Genomic DNA, 20,460 nt, shown 5'->3' with positions numbered 1-20,460 from the left:
TAACACTAATCCATCACAACACTGAAGGACTGTCAGCCCATATTGATGACATTAAGAGACATCATGAATTGAGCCTCGCAGATATTTTGTGCTTTACTGAAACACACCTTTTTGGCACATTTGTCCCAGAAAATATCCATTTGGAGAACTATCGAATGTATAAGCGCAATAGACATGTGTCATACACTACTCTTTCACATTTTGCACAGAAAAATGGTGGGGGAGTTGCTATGTTTGTAAAAAGCCATCTTCAAGCCCATCACATGCCATACATACAGGGTGTGACTGATCTCGAATTCCTGGTTTTGAAATTTGTTGCTCCAGTTCCACTACTAATTGCAGTGATTTACAGACCACCGGATTACAACACGAACCTATTTTTGCCAAATCTCTGCCATCTACTGGAGTCTTTACATGTTATTGCTGATAGTCCAGTTATAGTCTGTGGGGATTTTAATGAGGACATGTTGACCAATGGAAGAAAGCCAATCTATGAGTTGTTCCAGTCTAAAGGATTCACAAATCTCATTACCACCTCCACCACTGAGAAGAACACATTGTTGGATAACATCTTCATCTCTGATCCTCAGCACTGTGCCCATTCAGGTGTTCTACAGACATATTACAGTTATCATGATCCTGTGTTCTGTATTCTTAATTAAGTTTTTGTACATCAAATCTTTTGTACATCATGTCATTTTACACATTTTACTCCATTTAAACCATTATATCAACTTACACATTTTACTAATTTTGAACCATTATCAACATTATAACAACTAGAATTAAGGGAAAACAGTAATGAAATATGATGAATGTTTTAGAACAAAAATGATGAACAATTGTGCTATGTAAACAGGTTACCAAAATCAGGGTTCCCAATCTAAGTCAAATACAATTCCTTGACTTTTCCCTGACACCTAAAAAACTGATTCTCCTCCAACTTCGCCCACAAGCTTAACATATGTGCTTGAGAGTAGTTTGGTTGCCTGATATTACATGTAATATTCAAAATGGATGTTAATGTCCTTGAGACAATGTCAGGTGTCTATGCTGTTTAAATTACAAAAGATAAAGTTGAACTAAATAATGAAATAGCCCTTAGACTGCTTGTTTTCAATATCAAGATAAAGATAAAAAAAAATTCTATTTAATGAAAGGTCAGAAACATAAAAATATACATCCAGAGGCTATTTGATTTGTATAGATTTGTGCCCTATGAACCCGTCTCTAGCTTATTGCATTTGAGGCTAATGATCTTGGAGGAATCTAATCATCAGACCTTTTACATGCTGATAATTTGAAATAGAAGTAGTCTACAAATCATAACCTTTAAAATAAAATATTCCATGAATCAACAATGTTTTACTGATGTAATTTGATACCACATACATTTTAGATGTTCAAACTAAATTAATCTCTCTTGCTCCCTCATTATGCATGAACTATATTATCAACTGGGTCTCTTATATTACATCTGAATTCAATTTTACATCTTTGCATTAAACTATCAGCCTATGAACAACTTTTAAACGATCTAGCCTACTTTTAGAATATCAACATTCATTAAACTTTCTGCATCAACATCCATTAAACTATCATCATTCATTATACTATATGTCTATCAACCATTCCAACTGTCAGTTATCATCAACTATGCCTCCAGCCAACTATATTAAACCTCCACCTACTTAACAACCAACATAGCAACCGTTGAAATAAAGCATCTATATCAGTTTCCATAGCAACCAACATGACTTCTCTAGAAAACCACTAAAGTAACCACCTTAACTACCCTAACAACAGCTTAGCAACTACATCAAGTACCCTACCAACAGTCTAGCAACTACCTTAAGTACCCTACCAACAGCCTAGCGACTACCTTAAGTACCCTAGCAACAATCAACATCCATTAAACTATCTATCAACAATCATTCAATTGTCTATCAACAACTTTTAAGCTATCCATATTCAACTTCTAACCTACTGATACACTGTCAACTTTCATTAAATTATGCAACCACCATGTCTACCCTAGCAACACCTTAGTAACCATATCTACATTATCTATTTCTACATTTTTGCATTTTCATGCACTGGTAATTCCTTGGAATTGCATTTCTAGTTATTATTACAGTGCATGAAAATGCACTGTACTGTTATTCCAAGTCTTCTTATTATAGTGCATGAAAATGCACTATACTGTTCTTCCAAAGTATTCTTATTATTATTCCACTACTTCTAACGCACGCAATTCAGCTTGAACCGTTTAACGTAGAAACTTCATTCAAACGTTGTTGCGTAGGTCTTGCTCATGCCATGTCTGCTTTGTATTTTTCAACTTTTTAACTTTTATACTTTTTAAACTATGAATTAAAAAACGATTTCCCCATAGATTTAACATTGAGCTATTTCCCCATAGACTTAACATTGCTCATTGTGACATCACGGCAGCAATTAGAATCTTAGGCCAGGTGGCCGGCCACCTGGGCACCAACTGTCAGTTTCTCTGGCTTTAACCATACAATCTCTCTGAAGACTACATATTCTGTTCCCCTGTATCCTCTGCGCACAACAGTATCAAAATAAGTTCTCCCAATTCCATCCAACTTTATATCCATTCATCTTCTTCAAACCATTCACTCATCCACCCATTCTAAACAGTCTGCCTATCAACATCAATAAGACGCTCTACATTCAACTTTTAAACAATCTACTCTGTCTCAGGCTGGCTCTCTTAAGACTAGCCAGTTAAATTGATTACACCTGTATCTGTATCCACTACTCTCAGTAGAGAGCTGTGTCTCTCCATTCTACAAGAATATAAGGCACATTCCATCCAACATTCTATCCATTCATCTTCTTCAGACCATTCACTCATCCACCCATTAAACTGTCTATCAACATCTATTAAACAATCTGTCTATCAACATCCATTAAACTCTCTGTCTATCAACATTAATTAGACTATCTACATTCAACTTTTAAATTATTTACTCTGTCTCAGACTAGCCAGTTAAATTGATTACACCTGTATCAACTACTCTCAGAGAGCTGTATCAGTGTCTCTCTTAACAAGAATATAAGGCACATTCCATCCAACCTTCTATCCATTCATCTTCTTCAGACCATTCACTCATCCACCCATTAAACTGTCAATCAATATCTATTAAACAATCTGCCTATCAACATCCATTAAACATTCTGTCTATCAACATTAATTAGACTATCTACATACAACTTTTAAAGTATTTACTGTGGGTCCCTCTCAAGCAGCGTTTATATGTCCTCCCTCGCTCCTCGATCCTCAATGATCTACGTAAAGAAAGATAGAAGAAGGGCTAGACTATCCCATTGTTGCCGCTCCATCATTCTTTATGTAGATCAGTGAGGATCGAGGAGCGAGAGAGGACGCGTAAACGCTATATGAGAGGCACCTTCTGTCTCAGGCTTTAAACATACAATCTCATTAAGACTACAGATCCTGTTTCACTACTTCCTCTGTCCACAACTGTTTCAAAATAAAGGTCCTCACTGCAATAATACATTATTAAATCATTTAACCACTGAAACTACTCAAGTATTGAACTGTTCAACCATTCCAACTGTCAGTTATCATCCACTATGCCTCCAGTCAACTACACGAAACCTCCATGTACCTAGCAACCAACATACCAACCATTAAAATTAAACGTTTATGACCGTTTCCATAGCAACCAACATGATTATACTGCAGTAACTTCTTGTTTCCTGATAGTGGCCACCATGGATACCCTAGCAACAAATGTTTCAAAATAAAAGTCCTCACTAGCAAGTTAGCTAGTTAGCATTGTTAGCATAGTTAACATTTTTAGCATAACTGCAAAAAACATCAACTAAGTTAGCTAATCAACCTGGTTAGCATTGTTAGCAATTTTAGCATTGTTAGCATAGTTAGCATTTTTAACATTATTGCTAGAAATCATCAGTTAAGTTAGCTAATCAACCTGGTCAGCATTGTTAGTTTAAGTTAGCATTGTTACCATAGTTAGCATTGCTAGCATAGTTAGCAATTTTAGCACAACTGCTTGAAATCATTAGCTAAGTTAGCGAATCAACCTGGTGAGCATAGTTAACATAGTTAACATTTTTACCATTACTGCATCAAATCAGTAGCTAAGTTAACCAATCAACCTGGTTATCATTGTTACCATAGTTAACATTTTAACATGAATAGAAATCATTAGTTAAGTTAGAACTGGAATGTTTCAGCTTTAAACTGTCTACCTTCACACTATCAACTCTCTGTAAACTATGCAACCACCATGTTTACCCTAGCTACACCTTAGTAACCATATCTACATTATCTATCTATTTTTGCATTTCATGCACTGGTAATTCCTTGGAATTGCATTTCTAGTTAAACTTAACTTCTTCTTCTAACGCAGCCAATTCAGCTTCAACCGTTTAACGTAGCAACTTCATTCAAACGTTGTTGCGTAGGTCTTGCTTATGCCATGCCTGCTTTGTATTTTTCAACTTTGTAACTTTTATACTTTTTAAACTATTAGTTAAAAACTATTACAATTTCCCCCATAGACTTAACATTGCTCATTATGACATCACGGCAGCAATTAGAATCTTAGGCCAGGTGGCCGGCCACCTGGGCACCAACTGTCAGTTTCTCTGGCTTTAAGCATACAGTCTCTCAGAAGACTACATATCCTGTTAACTGTTTCCTCTGTCCACAACTGTTTCAAAATAAAAGTCCTCACTGCAATAATACACTATTAAATCATTTAACCATTGAAACTACTCAACTATTGAACTGTTCAACCATTCCAACTGTCAGTTATCATCCACTATGCCTCCAGTCAACTACATGAAACCTCCATGTACCTAGCAACCAACATAGCAACCATTAAAATTAAGTGTTTATGACCGTTTCCATAGCAACCAACATGATTATACTGCAGTAACTTCTTGTTTCCTGATAGTGGCCACCATGGATACCCTAGCAACAAATGTTTCAAAATAAAAGTCCTCACTAGCAAGTTAGCTAGTTAGCATGGTTAGCATAGTTAGCATTGTTAGCATAGTTAGCATTTTTAGCATAACTGCAAAAAATCATCAACTAAGTTAGCTAATCAACCTGGTTAGCATTGTTAGCAAATTTAGCATTGTTAGCATAGTTAGCATTTTTAGCATTACTGCTAGAAATCATCGGTTAAGTTAGCTAATCAACCTGGTTAGCATTGTTAGTAAAGTTAGCATTGCTAGCATAATTAGCATTTTTAGCGTAACTGCTAGAAATCATTAGCTAAGTTAGCTAATCAACATTTTAACATAAATAGAAATCATTAGTTAAGTTAGAACTGGAATGTTTCATCTTTAAACTGTCTACCTTCACACTATCAACTCTCTGTAAACTATGCAACCACCATGTTTACCCTAGCTACACCTTAGTAACCATATCTACATTATCTATCTATTTTTGCATTTTCATGCACTGGTAATTCCTTGGAATTGCATTTCTAGTTATTTTTATTTTTCCTCTAACGTTTTTGTGCATTCAATTCAGCTTCAACCGTTTACCGTAGAAACTTCATTCAAACTGTGCTGCGTAGGTCTTACTTAGGTGACTTCAGCTTTGTATTTTTCAACTTTGAAAACTTTATCGTTGAATTTATATTAATTTTTTAAGACATTTTTTCTCCCATAGACTTAACATTGGATTATGACATCATAATAGGGCAATTAGAATCTTATGCCAGGTGGCCAGCCCCACCTGCAGCAGCTCTCTCTCTCTCAGGCTTTAAGCATACAATCTCTCTGAAGACTACACATATCCTGTTAACTGTTTCCTCTGTCCACAACTGTTTCAAAATAAAAGTCCTCACTGCAATAATACACTATTAAATCATTTAACCATTGAAACTACTCAACTATTTAACTGTTCAACCATTCCAACTGTCAGTTATCATCAACTATGCCTCCAGTCAACTACATGAAACCTCCATGTACCTAGCAACCAACATAGCAACCATTAAAATTAAGCGTTTATGACCGTTTCCATAGCAACCAACATGATTTTACTACAGTAACTTCTTTATTCCTGATAGTGGCCACCATAGATACCCTATCAACAAATGTTTCAAAATAAAAGTCCTCACTAGCAAGTTAGCTAGTTAGCATGGTTAGCATTGTTAGCATAGTTAGCATTTTTAGCATAACTGCTAGAAATGGTTAGCTAAGTTAGCTAATCAACCTGGTTAGCATTGTTAGCATAGTTAGCATTTTTAGCATAACTGTTAGAAATGATTAGCTAAGTTAGCTAATCAGCCTGGTTAGCATTGTTAGCATAGTTAGTATTGTTAGCATAGTTAGCATTTTTAGCATAACTGTTAAAAATGATTAGCTAAGTTAGCTAATCAGCCTGGTTAGCATTGTTAGCATAGTTAGCATTGTTAGCATTTTCAGCATAACTGCTAGAAATCATTAGTTCAGTTAGAACTGTAATGTTTAAGCTTTAAACTGTCTACCTTCACACTATCAGCTTTCTTTAAACTATGCAACCACCATGTTTACCCTAGCTACACCTTAGTAACTATATCTTCATTATCTACTCTATCTATACATTTTTGCATTTTCATGCACTCGTAATTTCCCTGGAATTACATTCTCTAGTTCTTCTTCTAACGCACGCAATTCAGCTTCAACCGCTTAACGTAGAAACTCCATTAAAATTTTGACGCGTAGGTCTTACTTACGCGATGTGGGCTTTGTATTTTTACAGTGCATGAAAATGCACTGTACTGTTCTTCCTATTCTTCTTATTATTACAGTGCATGAAAATGCACTGTACTGTTATCCCTAGGCTTCTTCTTCTTCTTCTTCTTCTTCTACTACTTCTTATTATTCTTCTTCTAACGCACGCAATTCAGCTTGAACCGTTTAACGTAGAAACTTCATTCAAACTGTGTTACGAAGGTCTTGCTCAGGACATCAGCGGAATGTATTTTTTAACTTTGTAACTTTTATACTTTTTAAACTATAAATTAAAAACTATTAAAAATTTCCCCATAGACTTAACATTGGCCTCTATGACATCACAATCGGATCGTTCAGCAATTAGAATCTTATGCCAGGTGGCCAGCCCCACCTGCAGCAGCCCTCTCTCTCTCAGGCTTTAAGCATACAATCTCTCTGTGAAGACTACATATCCTACATACAGTGTTGGGGAGTAACGGAATACATGTAACGGAGTTACGTATTTAGAATACAAATTATGAGTAACTGTATTCCGTTACAGTTACAACTTAAACAAGTGGTATTTAGAATACAGTTACATTGTTGAAATCAATGGATTACATGAGGATACTTCACTGTTTCGAAGTTTATTCACTCTCTAAATAAATTAAGGCAACTCCATGCATTTTCCGGAAAGCAATCTAGATTAAATTATTTCCATGTTTAAATCCAAGCCCCGTCGTCTTGCACTAGCCACATTGCACCCGTCAGAACGCAGCCAGCGCGCATTATGGACGCGCCATCGGAGATAACTGACAGCAAATTTGGAGTGAAGTAAGTGTTAGTAAGTTAGTTTTTGATTGTCATTTATTCACGTTCATTTTCGAGAGCACTGATAGGCTATGCAGTAGGCTATAGCCTAGTGTTTACATTTCCAGGTAGGCTAATTTGCATCCCACCGACCGGTCATATCTGCACCCCTCATTTTTACTGGGTTGATGCCACCTAAAATCTCACACACCTTATAATTTCTGGCTATAGGCTATGCCCCTGTTCCAACTTGAATTCTATTCTCGTACAGTAGGCCTACGTGGGCCGCATTCAGCCATTTGGAACAGAAGAACACACCCGAAATTTGGATTTGATGGGCGCATTCCTACACTTATAAAACGCAATTCAATGCGGAAGTAATCCAAGTATTCAGAATACGTTACTCAGATTGAGTAACGTAACGGAATACGTTACAAATTACTTTTTAGGGCATGTATTTTGTATTCTGTAACGGAATACGTTTTGAAAGTATCCTTCCCAACACTGCTACATATAACTGTTTCCTCTTTCCACAACTGTTTCAAAATAAAAGTCCTCACTGCAATAATACACTATTAAATCATTTAACCATTGAAACTACTCAACTATTTAACTGTTCAACCATTCCAACTGTCAGTTATCATCAACTATGCCTCCAGTCAACTACATGAGACCTCCATGTACCTAGCAACCAACATAGCAACCATTAAAATGAAGCGTTTATGACCGTTTCCATAGCAACCAACATGTTTTTACTATAGTAACTTCTTTATTCCTGATAGTGGCAGCCATGGATACCCTATCAACAAATGTTTCAAAATAAAAGTCCTCACTAGCAGGTTAGCATGGTTAGCATAGTTAGCATTGTTAGCACAGTTAGCATTTTTAGCATAACTGCTAGAATTCATAAGCTTAGTTAGCTAATCAACCTGGTTAGCATTGTTAGCATTGTTAGCATAGTTAACATTTTTAGCATAACTGATTTAACCATTGAAACTACTCAACTATTCAACTGTTCAACCATTCCAACTGTCAGTTATCATCAACTATGCCTCCAGTCAACTACATGAGACCTCCATGTACCTAGCAACCAACATAGCAACCATTAAAATTAAGCGTTTATGATCGTTTCCATAGCAACCAACATGATTTTACTACAGTAACTTCTTTATTCCTGATAGTGGCAGCCATGGATACCCTATCAACAAATGTTTCAAAATAAAAGTCCTCTCTAGCAAGTTAGCTAGTAAGCATGGTTAACATTGTTAGCATTGTTAGCACAGTTAGCATTTTTAGCATAACTGCTAGAATTCATAAGCTTAGTTAGCTAATCAACCTGGTTAGCATTGTTAGTATTGTTAGCATTTTTAGCATAACTGATTTAACCATTGAAACTACTCAACTATTCAACTGTTCAACCATTCCAACTGTCAGTTATCATCAACTATGCCTCCAGTCAACTACATGAGACCTCCATGTACCTAGCAACCAACATAGCAACCATTAAAATTAAGCGTTTATGACCGTTTCCATAGCAACCAACATGATTTTACTACAGTAACTTCTTTATTCCTGATAGTGGCAGCCATGGATACCCTATCAACAAATGTTTCAAAATAAAAGTCCTCTCTAGCAAGTTAGCTAGTAAGCATGGTTAACATTGTTAGCATTGTTAGCACAGTTAGCATTTTTAGCATAACTGCTAGAATTCATCAGCTTAGTTAGCTAATCAACCTGGTTAGCATTGTTAGTATTGTTAGCATTTTTAGCATAACTGATTTAACCATTGAAACTACTCAACTATTCAACTGTTCAACCATTCCAACTGTCAGTTATCATCAACTATGCCTCCAGTCAACTACATGAGACCTCCATGTACCTAGCAACCAACATAGCAACCATTAAAATTAAGCGTTTATGACCGTTTCCATAGCAACCAACATGATTTTACTACAGTAACTTCTTTATTCCTGATAGTGGCAGCCATGGATACCCTATCAACAAATGTTTCAAAATAAAAGTCCTCACTAGCAAGTTAGCTAGTAAGCATGGTTAACATTGTTAGCACAGTTAGCATCTTTAGCATAACTGCTAGAATTCATAAGCTTAGTTAGCTAATCAACCTGGTTAGCATTGTTAGCATTTTTAACATAACTGATTTAACCATTGAAACTACTCAACTATTCAACTGTTCAACCATTCCAACTGTCAGTTATCATCAACTCTGGGTGCCTCTCAACATGCCTCCTCGATCCTCGATGCTCGATCCTCGAGGGGCGTTCCCACTGATCTATAACTAACACTGGATAGACTATCCCATTGTTTCCCCCCCATCATTCTTTATGTAGATCAGTGAGGATTGAGGCCCGAGGAGCGAGGGAGGACGTATAAACGCTGCATGAGAGGCACCTTATGCCTCCAGTCAACTATATGAAACCTCCATATACCTAGCAACCAACATAGCAACCATTAAAATTAAGCATTTGACAGTTTCCATAGCAACCAACATGATTATACTGCAGTAACTTCTTTATTCGTGATAGTGGCCACCATGGATACCCTTGCAACAAATGTTTCAAAATAAAAGTCCTCACTAGCAAGTAGCATAGTTAGCATTTTTAACATAACTGTTAGAAAATTAGCTAAGTTAGCTAATCAACTTAATTAGCATAGTTAGCATTGTTAACATAGTTAGCATTTTTTACATAGGTGTTGGAAATCATCAGCTATGTTAGCTAATCAACCTGCTTAGCATTGTTTGCATGCTAGAAATCATTAGCTAAGTTGACCAATCAATCTGGTTGTCATTGTTAGCAGTTAACATTTTTTAACATGCCTGTTAGAAACCATTAATTAAGTTAGACGTGAAACATTTAAGCTATCCATAATCAAATTTTAAACTGTCTACCTTCACACTTTCAACTTTCCTTAACTATGCAACCACCATGTTTACCCTAGCTACACCTTACATATCTACATGATCTATCTATACATTTTTGCATTTTCATTTCTAGTTAAAGCAGCTAATTCAGCTTCAACCATTTAACATAGACACTTCATTCAAACGGAGTTACGGAGGTCTTGCTTATAGGACATCTGAGGAATGTATTTGTCAACTTTTCAACTTTTTAAACTATTATTTAAAAACTATTAAAATTTGTAACATAGCAATTACAATCCTATGCCAGGTGGCCAGCAACTGTTAGTTTCTCAGGCTTTAAGCATACAATCTGGCTCTCTGAAGATTACATATCCTATTAAACTGTCTCCTCTGCCCACAATTGTCCTAAATAGACCTACAATAATTCACTATTAAATAATTGAACCATTTAAACTACTCAACTATTTAACCCTCTGGAGTCTAAATCCCCTCCCGGGGATTTGAAAAACTGTTCTACACACACATCTCAATCTCTGCTAGTTTTTGTCCTAGAAACATTTAAGTGACACCATTAGAAACCTTTAATCAACTAGTTTCCAAATATATGTATGTTTTAAAGAGAATGTATCAATGGCACTTTGTACAAACAATAAAAGAAAATCTTAGGATTTCAGTCCTCTCACCTGCAGCAGGCCCATTCAAAAAGCCCATTCACCTTCATGTGCATTTGAAAGAGACACTCACTAAGTGACCCATTTAGTCTGACGTTTTTCCTATTTGTAGTAGGCTAAAACTACATAAAATTTTTAAATGTTCTTTTTACTTATATGGAGCTAACACTGTTGTTTTCAAGGTAAAAACTTCAAAAGTCTTAGCTAAATATATTTGTAGTGTGTTTTTACCTTTGACCTTTGAAAATCGTTTTTTTTTTTTTTAAATAGGTTTACACTGAATTATAATAAAAACGAATTTCATTACATCCACTTTACTCGTATATTATTATTGTGGAGGACCTCTAGAATAAACATATGTCCCACTTTTACATGTGTTTTTGGTTAGATAAAAAAATAAAAATCTCAAAGTAGGCCTAGGTTTCATCAGGTCCCTTTCCACAGGTGGGTTAATCAAGCACCATGCATTCTGCATTCATAATTTAGGTGCTTAATTCTATACACCTGTGGAAAGGGACCTGATGAAACCCATGAATAGCAGACTGACTGCCTCAAAGTGCCTGAAAAGGCCCCGGACTTCCAAGTGTTAACTGACCACTTCAACTGTCAGAACAACTGCCTAAGCTAACTAAACTCCACGGACCTAGCAACCAATATAGCAACCATTGAAATTACCCTTGGCCTATATTAGGCTATTCTCTTTGTGTCTATTTAAACTGCAGAATTTTGATTGCTGAATGCTGATAATGGTTTTAGTTTATTTTATTATAATCCCACTACAATTTATAGTATTACTGTTGTTTATTATTATTATTATTATTATTATTATTATTATTTAACTATTTTACTAGAATAGAACATGTCACTGACTTGTCTCTTTGCCCTCGTCAAACCCCGAGCGGTCGAACTGAATGACATCACACAGTCGCGCGCGCTTGCCATCTTCTTCACTTTGAGCTTTGACTCGGAACTGAAGATTGTTCTAGAATCTTTGCTCGGAACGGACGGCTTCTTCTCGCCTCATTCGTGTTGCTACTGCGCCCTCAACTTCAATACTTCGATCAGAAGTTGACCGTGACTCTTCACATTACCTCTAAAGTAAGTTTTGTTTGCTTAACGTTAACACTAAAGGTATTTTGGTGAGGTTAACAGCGTTCTTTGTACCGTATCTTAAATAAGTCTGGTAGCTAACGCGGCTGGCTGACGTTAACTTTCGAGCTAACGACCACGTTAACTAACGTTATGGTAGCAGCTAGCTACATCTTCTAAACCTATACTTTGTGAGGTGTTCCCTGTTATACTTTATTCGACGTATATGTTGTCCAAAACAATGGTTACGAATTGTTTCCGACAATTGGTAGGTTAGTAGCATAGCTGACTCAAAGTCTGCTATTTGAAATTGTCGTAATTAACGTTGGCTACATTGACTGCTAGAAGCCAGCTGAGGTAACTTAACATGAATTGCGTTTGGCAGCACTCTGTTGGCAGCTAGCAAACATACTGTCTAACTAGCTATTATCTACTTTAACTAGACATACTTTGTGTGACATTATCATCACTTTTATTCGATGTATGAATTGTGAAAAACAACGTCTATGAATCCGATGTCGGGTAGTAGCCTACTCGTGAAGTCTGACATGTTGGTGTAGCCAGCTAACCGGCTAACAGCTGATACACCTGGCAGCGCATCGAACATTCTGGAAAAATACGCCAGTCTTTTGCATTTGGCTAATAGTATACCAGAGGCTGCAAGAGCCCTAGCAGAAAATACGTTTATTGCTAGTTTTATGCTTAAACCACTTCAGCAATGTTGAAGGGTCAGCGCCAACTACTTTGAACTTTGAGCGTGGCATTAATAGTTCCGTCGCTGGTGGCAACGCGAAGCCGAGATCGACATGAAAGCTATTTGCAAAGAGAAACAATTGGCCGCTTTGAACTCGAACGGGACATGTATGTCAAGGCCAGCACATACAGTAGGCTAGATGTTGCCAACATACCTGTCAAAGAAACATCCATAGGCACATGGGCAATGGACACAATGGCACAGGATGATCAAACACAAAAATAGACTTGTCGACTTGTAACTAAAAAATATCTAGCCTACCAACCTACTGGCCCAATTCGTTTCTAATTCTAATGTTACAGTAAACAAACTTATTTCTAAGCATGGCCCGAGTAAGTCATGCCATATAGCCTATCACACAGATGAGAAGTTGTGCTGCATTTTGTTAAATTAATGTTATTGTGTTGCATTGTAATTTCACACATTTGTCTTTATTCACAACAGAAAACAATAGTCTTTTTAAAGACTCCATCTCCACCTTCCCTCCACCTTTCCTTGTGGTGTGGCAGGTTTTGCCATTGAAAAAAAAGAAAATCTCCATCCTGCCTTCCTTTGTGGTGCTGCAGACTTTTCAGGTATGTAACTTGAATTATTTGTATTGCTAGACCAGCTATGCAGCTTTCTTACACCTTTTTTTTTTGCTTACACAAATATATATGTTATGTTTTTCTTGTCTTGAAAAATAGCTACTTCACTAATTTGATGTAGACCTACTGTGAGCAAGCTAGTTAAATTAGTTGATTTGTAGGTTGCTTGTCTTGATGTCAGAAAGTTTGGACACATTTGTAGTTGTGGATGGTGATATGGTAGGCACTTAAAGGAACACTTACCCGTTTTTTTCATGTTAAACTATGTTATTCCCTTAACTAAGACAAGTTGATACATACCTCTCACGTTTCAATGCGTGCACTCACTGGCTCTGGCGCGCAGAGCTACTTTGATAGCACTTAGCTAGCCCAGTTCATTCATTAGGATCCAAACAGAGATGAATTTAGAAACGACCAAACATCTCCATGTTTTCCCTACAGTAACACGTGTAGTCACACGACCAAGTATGGTGAGACAAAATAAAACGTGGTGCATTTCTAAGCGGGTGAGGGGGATAACTCACCATTTTGGTCGTGTGACTACTCGTGTAACTGTATTTTAATAGGGAAAACATGAGGTGTTTGGTCGCTTCTAACTTCATCTCTGTTTGTAGTCAGTGAGTGCACATATTGAAACGTGAGAGGTATGTATCAACTTGTCTTAGTTAAGGGAATAACGTAGTTTAATATTAAGTGTTCCTTTAAGTGCCTACCCTATCGCCATCCACAACTACAAATGTGTCCAAACTTTTCTTTTTATTAAAAGTAACCATCATATCACTTAACCATAACAATCAACCATCACAAGTCCTGGGATTTTCTTCTTTTTTTTTTAACCCATAAAAAGGGTGACAATCTAATGTACAGCTGCCTAAATCTGCTCCTAATCTACATAATATACAGCTATGTTGATTTTTAGTTTTCTTTGTTTACTTCACTTAATTCATCCTATAACTATTACTGGCGTAGTGCTGAAATTATTAGAAACGATAATACTTTTTCACTGTGGAGCGAGCAAAGCAGCAATGTTGCTGTGTTCCTTATTTTTGGAAGTGTTTAACATGTGTGTTTCTTTTTTTATTTCCCTTTCAGGCTTGTTCCAGACCAGCCCTGTCAGAGTGGTGTCTGTGTGTCACATGTGACACTGTGCCTGTCTTTGTCTGCACACCCTGCACTGCACTCATATACAACAGAACCCACTTACGCCTACCTGCAAACATATAACGACAAGTGACACTTTTTGACAACATACTTGACTGCACATACTAAACTCTTTACATATAACTGTGTCCCCTCAGACAACTTCTTTGAGACTTTGAAACTTGAATACTCCTTTGAAACTTGAAACTTGAAACTTGAAAACTTGAAAACTTGAAAACTTGAAAACTTGAAAACTTTGAAACTTGAATACCACTCTGAACCAACAGCATCCTATAACATAACATACCTACAAACATACCTGCAAACATATAACGACAAGAATTGATCACTTTCTGACCACACATACTCTGAACTACGTAAACACTCTGAAACATACTAAGAATTACATGTGAACTATTCAGATAGAGAACTATTACTGTGAACTTTTACATGCCTTACATACAACGTTTGTATATTTGAATAATATCTGTCAAAGTTGTCTCTGCTGTTGCATATCTACTTTTAGACCTGAGCTGTGCTGCAAGACTGAACCTGGGCTGTGTGAGGACTTCAACATTCCATCCTAGTACTGCATAAAACTGGTCATCCCAAGGGCTCCCTCTCATTCTTCATCGGTGTCATCAAGTGTTACCTCTACCTAATAGTTCTAGTGCCATATTTGATCATTTAATTAATAATTAAACTAAAGAAAATATTTTGTCTGAAAGCTCATACACTGAACTATATAAAGACGCTGAACCATTACTGATAACTACAGTCTGTGAACTATTCACATAGAGAACTGTTACTGTGAAATATACATACCTGTTGACGTTTATATATTTGAATAATATCTGCCAAAGTTGTCTTTGCTGTTGCATATCTACTTTTACACCTGAGCTGTGCTGCAAGACTGAACCTGGACTGTGTGAGGACTTCAACATTCCATCCTAGTTCTGCGTAAAACTAGTCATCTCAAGGGCAATTCATTTTTTGGGCCCACTGATCATTGTAATAAACCACTGAAATAAATACTAGTGTTTGGTATTGAGTTTAACATTTAATCTCATCTAACTATATACCCAGATTACGTTGATTAAGTAACTTTGTCTCAATTCTGTCTGTGTAACAGAGTATATGTGCTAGTGTGTAATCTGTGATAAACTATAATTTGTACAACCAATATTAGCTTTGACTGGACCAGTAGACTATATTTAGCTTGTTACATTTTGAAACATGGGAAGAAAAGGCCGTCGCTCAGAGGCTCAAAAGAGACGTTGGCGTAAATTGGACCTTTCTGAAGTTGAACCACATCAGTCTTCATTAGACCAGAGTGACTTGAATGACGGAGAACAGGTAAATGAGGTAACTAGTGCTTCCCACATGAACATGGAGCAGAGAGCCATCACGTGTGTTCAAGCAACTCATTACCAAGGTGATGTAAGATATGGGAACAACAGTAACAAGCAGTGCACCTGCAATTCCCTGGTATTTCTTGCTACACTTCACTATCGAACTGAGCTAAACAGTGATGATCTTGACTACGTTTTGCAAAAAGGTAACTTGATGTACAGTGAAGTACAGGAAAGGTTGAGCATGAGAGGCAATGAAGCACATGACCACTTGGCTCTTGATGAATTACCTGATGGTGTTGAGATCTATGGACAGATGTATCATATTGAGAAGTGTCTGTCACGGTATGGTCATCTGAGGCAAAATGGACCTGATGGTGTGGACTTCCTACAGCTCTCTGAAAGACTGCATTGTTTGTCAAATGATGTGAAGTTTGCACTGCTAACTTTAGGTTGCTTAACAATAGCTTTGTTCAGGGATGATGACAAATATGGACTTTTTGATCCACACTCAAGAACACCTTGTGGATTTCCAGTAAACAATGGCACTGCTGTGATGTTGACCTTCGTCAACTTGAATGACATGATTGATTATCTGCTTGCATTCTGGACCATCTTTGAATCACATGATGAATGGGTTTATGAGTTAATGCCAGTGTTATTTACATCTGAGAGTAATAATGAACAAGGAAACCACACTGACAATGTGCAACCTTCTCAGACTGAGTTCCACGTTCCAGCCATTTCTGTGAGTTCACTTCCTAAATGTAGTAAGGATCACAGGCGCAGAAAAACTGCTAAAGCAAAAAATGACATGTCCTTCAGTGAGAACAACAGAATCAGACAGCGAAAATATTATGAACAGAATAGAATGAAAAAATTGGAATATGAACGAAAGAGATATGCAAATGGCATTCAACACAATAAAAAAGCGTACCTCAAAGACCGTTACATGCATGAATCTAATTATAAATTGAAAAAAAAGTTATACATCAACAGCCGGTATTCCTGTGACCCGAGTTTTAGATCAAGGCAGCAGGCTTACATACAGAAACGTTATGCCCATGATATAGCTTATCGTTCAAGACAGAAGTTGACCATGAAACATTACTACGGAAATGATTCAACATACAGGCAGAAAAAAAAGGAAACCTATACCGATAGATACAGAAATTACCCTTTGTTCAGGCAGAAAAGAAAGGAAACCTATACTGATCGATACAGAAATGACCCTTCCTACAGGCAGAAAAGAAAGGAAACCATTAATGATAGGTACAGAATTGACCCTTCCTACAGGCAGAAAAAAAAGGAAACCATTACTGATAGATACAGAATTGACCCTTCCTACAGGCAGAAAAAAAAAGAAGCCATTACTGATAGATACAGAATTGACCCTTCCTACAGGCAGAAAAAAAAAGAAGCCATTACTGATAGATACAGAATTGACCCTTCCTACAGGCAGAAAAAAAAGGAAACCATTACTGATAGATACAGAATTGACCCTTCCTACAGGCAGAAAAAAAGAGAAGCCATTACTGATAGATACAGAATTGACCCTTCCTACAGGCAGAAAAAAAAGGAAACCATTACTGATAGATACAGAATTGACCCTTCCTACAGGCAGAAAAAAAAGGAAACCATTACTGATAGATACAGAATTGACACTTCCTTCAGGCAGAAAAAAAAGGAAACCTTTACTGAAAGATACAGAAATGACCCTTTGTTCAGGCATTATCGTTCTCTACAAAAAAAGAAAAATGCAGGTGTGGGCCTCAATAACAGTTTCCAGAGAATAATTCACAAAATGCGTTGCGCTTTACATATACGGCGTAAGTACCATCATCTTACACGCCTGTCTGGACTTCAATCAGAGCAAGAGGTTGAACAACAGGCTACACCAACAGAAAGCACCCTTTTGCATGATGCCATCGCATCTTTTCAAATGGATGTGCAGAATGGCCCTACTTTTGTGTGCACAGTGTGTCACAGAGCTTTATTTTATAAACAGGTAAAAGAGTGCAATCATCAATGTTATCGAAAGAATCGAGGCATGGTTGATCGATGCTTAACAGGCAAATATGTACATTCGTGCAGCGAGCAGTGCAGTGCACTTGAATCATGTTGTGCATCAGATGAAAAGACAGAGTGGATTTGTTACTGCTGTGATGAAAACTTAAAGATGGGGAAAATGCCGGCCATTGCTGTAAACAATATGCTAGAGCTATCACCAATTCCTCCAGAGCTCAGTAATCTTAATATACTTGAAAGGCACATCATTGCACGGTACATACCATTTGCAAAAATAATCAGTCTTCCCAAGGGCCAGCAGAAATTAATACATGGTGGAGTTGTGTGTGTCCCTTCAGAGGTAGAATCCACAGTCAATGCTTTGCCTAGACCCAGCAGCCAGTCACAGCTTTTGAAAGTGAAGTTGAAAAGAAGAATGAACTATACAGGGCATTACCAGTTCCAAACTGTAGACATGACCAAAGTATTACGTGCCTTATCCAAACTGAAAGAGATGCATTCAGAGTACAAGGACATAACCATAACTAATGATACACAATCATTTGGGGATGGAATTAATGGCTTAGCAGATGAAAATGACATCAGTGCTGCAGAGGAAGTTGATTTAATGGAGACTGATGCAGTGGATGAGTTTGACATTACTGACTCAGAACATTCAGAGATAAATAGTGCAGTCAATCACCCTAATAATGAAACCCATGAGTTATACGATAACCAGGATTCATTTGACACTGAGCAGGACACAAGTCAACAAAATGGTGGATGCTCTATAGATTCATGCTTACAGCCAGCTGATATTGCACAGGAAATGATAACATTTGGTGAAGGTATATTCACTGTGGCACCAGCAGAAGGAAACAGACCAGTGAGTTTTTTCAGAGTTCCCAAACTAGAGGCAATGGCTTTCCCTGTACAGTTCCCCACTGGAATGAACACTTTGGATGAAACACAAAGACCAATGAAATTATCGCCAAGCAGATATTTCAATGCACGTCTCTTTTGTGTTGACAATCGATTTGCTCTCGACTCCAATTATATATTTTTTGCACAATTTATTACAGAAATGCATTTGGCAAAGTCTTCTATGTCTATTCAACTGCGTAAAGGAAAACCTATGACCAGAGATGGACGCAAAATAACTGCAAGATTGCTCCGAGACAAACATGAAGTGCAAAAACTGATACGGAACAAAGATGCCACTCGATTCATGCAACCTTTGAGAGGTACTCCTGCATACTGGGAAAGAACACTCAGAGACCTCTTTGCAATGCTTCGTCAGCTGGGTACCCCAACATTCTTCTGTACATTTAGTGCTGCTGAAATGAGATGGCCAGAGGTCATAGAAACAATAAAGGCACAGCAAGGAGAGCAGGTTGACTTTTCTGAGCTTGACTGGGCGTCAAAATGCGAGATTTTACGTAGCAACCCTGTCACCACCATGCGCATGTTTGACAAGCGTGTTGATGCACTTCTCAGACACCTAATTTTGTCACCAGCACAGCCCATTGGTGAGGTCATTGACTACTTTTTTCGAGTGGAGTATCAAGCTAGAGGTTCGCCACATATACATATGTTGGTTTGGTGTAAGAACGCACCTGTATTTGAAGATGACCCAGATGAGAGAGTGTGTGAATTTGTTGACAAGTACATAACATGTCAGCTTCCTGACCCAAATACAGACCCTGAGCTTTTCAAAATAGTGACAGAGGTGCAAACCCACAGCAAAAGGCACTCAAAGTCATGTAAGAAAGGAAATAAGCACTGTCGGTTTGGATTCCCGAAACAGCCTGTCGAGAGCACATTTATAACACGACACATGCCAGCAGAGCTCATGGACGAATCTGACGATGAATCTGATCATGACCGCTCTTCCATGTCACCTGAAGAAGCCAAAACTAAGCTGAGGCCTTTATGGGAATTGCTGAATAATTCCACAACATTGTTTGAAAGCATCCCACAGCTACTTGCCCAATGCAACTTGAGCTATGAGGAATACCTAAACTGTGTCAGTTCATTAACAACGTCCAGTGTGCTAGTGATGAAACGTCAACCAAAGGACTGCTGGATTAATGGGTATAATGAGCATTTGTTAAGGGCCTGGAATGCAAACATTGATATTCAGTTCATCCTGAACCCTTATTCCTGTCTGATGTACATCTTATCATACATTTCCAAAGCTGAACATGAGATGAGTGAGTATTTGAAAAGAGTTGTGTCTGACACGTCTCAATCCAATACCTCTGACACTGAGGAAATGAAACAAATCATGCAAGCATACTCCAAAAACAGAGAAGTTAGTGTTCAAGAAGCTGTTGCACGAGTCTGTAGCTTGAAACTGAAGTCTTGCTCTCGAAATGTGATATTCATACCCACTGATGACAATGCTTTAAAAATGAGTGTCCCATTAAGATACCTGAAT

General features: G+C 37.4%; 1 protein-coding gene and 1 long non-coding RNA gene across 2 annotated transcripts in view; both read left to right on the top strand.

Moving 5' to 3' along the window:
- flvcr1 (FLVCR choline and heme transporter 1) overlaps positions 1-20,460 on the top strand; it is a 213,418-nt gene that overhangs the window by 141,535 nt on the left and 51,423 nt on the right. The window lies entirely within an intron of this gene.
- LOC134097756 (uncharacterized) lies at positions 12,128-14,842 on the top strand. Its single transcript, XR_009940944.1, has 3 exons — positions 12,128-12,189; positions 13,379-13,509; positions 14,614-14,842. It is a non-coding gene; the product is annotated as an uncharacterized LOC134097756 (long non-coding RNA).

Source organism: Sardina pilchardus, chromosome 12 (genome assembly GCF_963854185.1).
Source record: "Sardina pilchardus chromosome 12, fSarPil1.1, whole genome shotgun sequence".
Classification (NCBI taxonomy): Eukaryota; Metazoa; Chordata; class Actinopteri; order Clupeiformes; family Clupeidae; genus Sardina; species Sardina pilchardus.
This window is presented reverse-complemented; position numbering and strand designations above follow the sequence as displayed.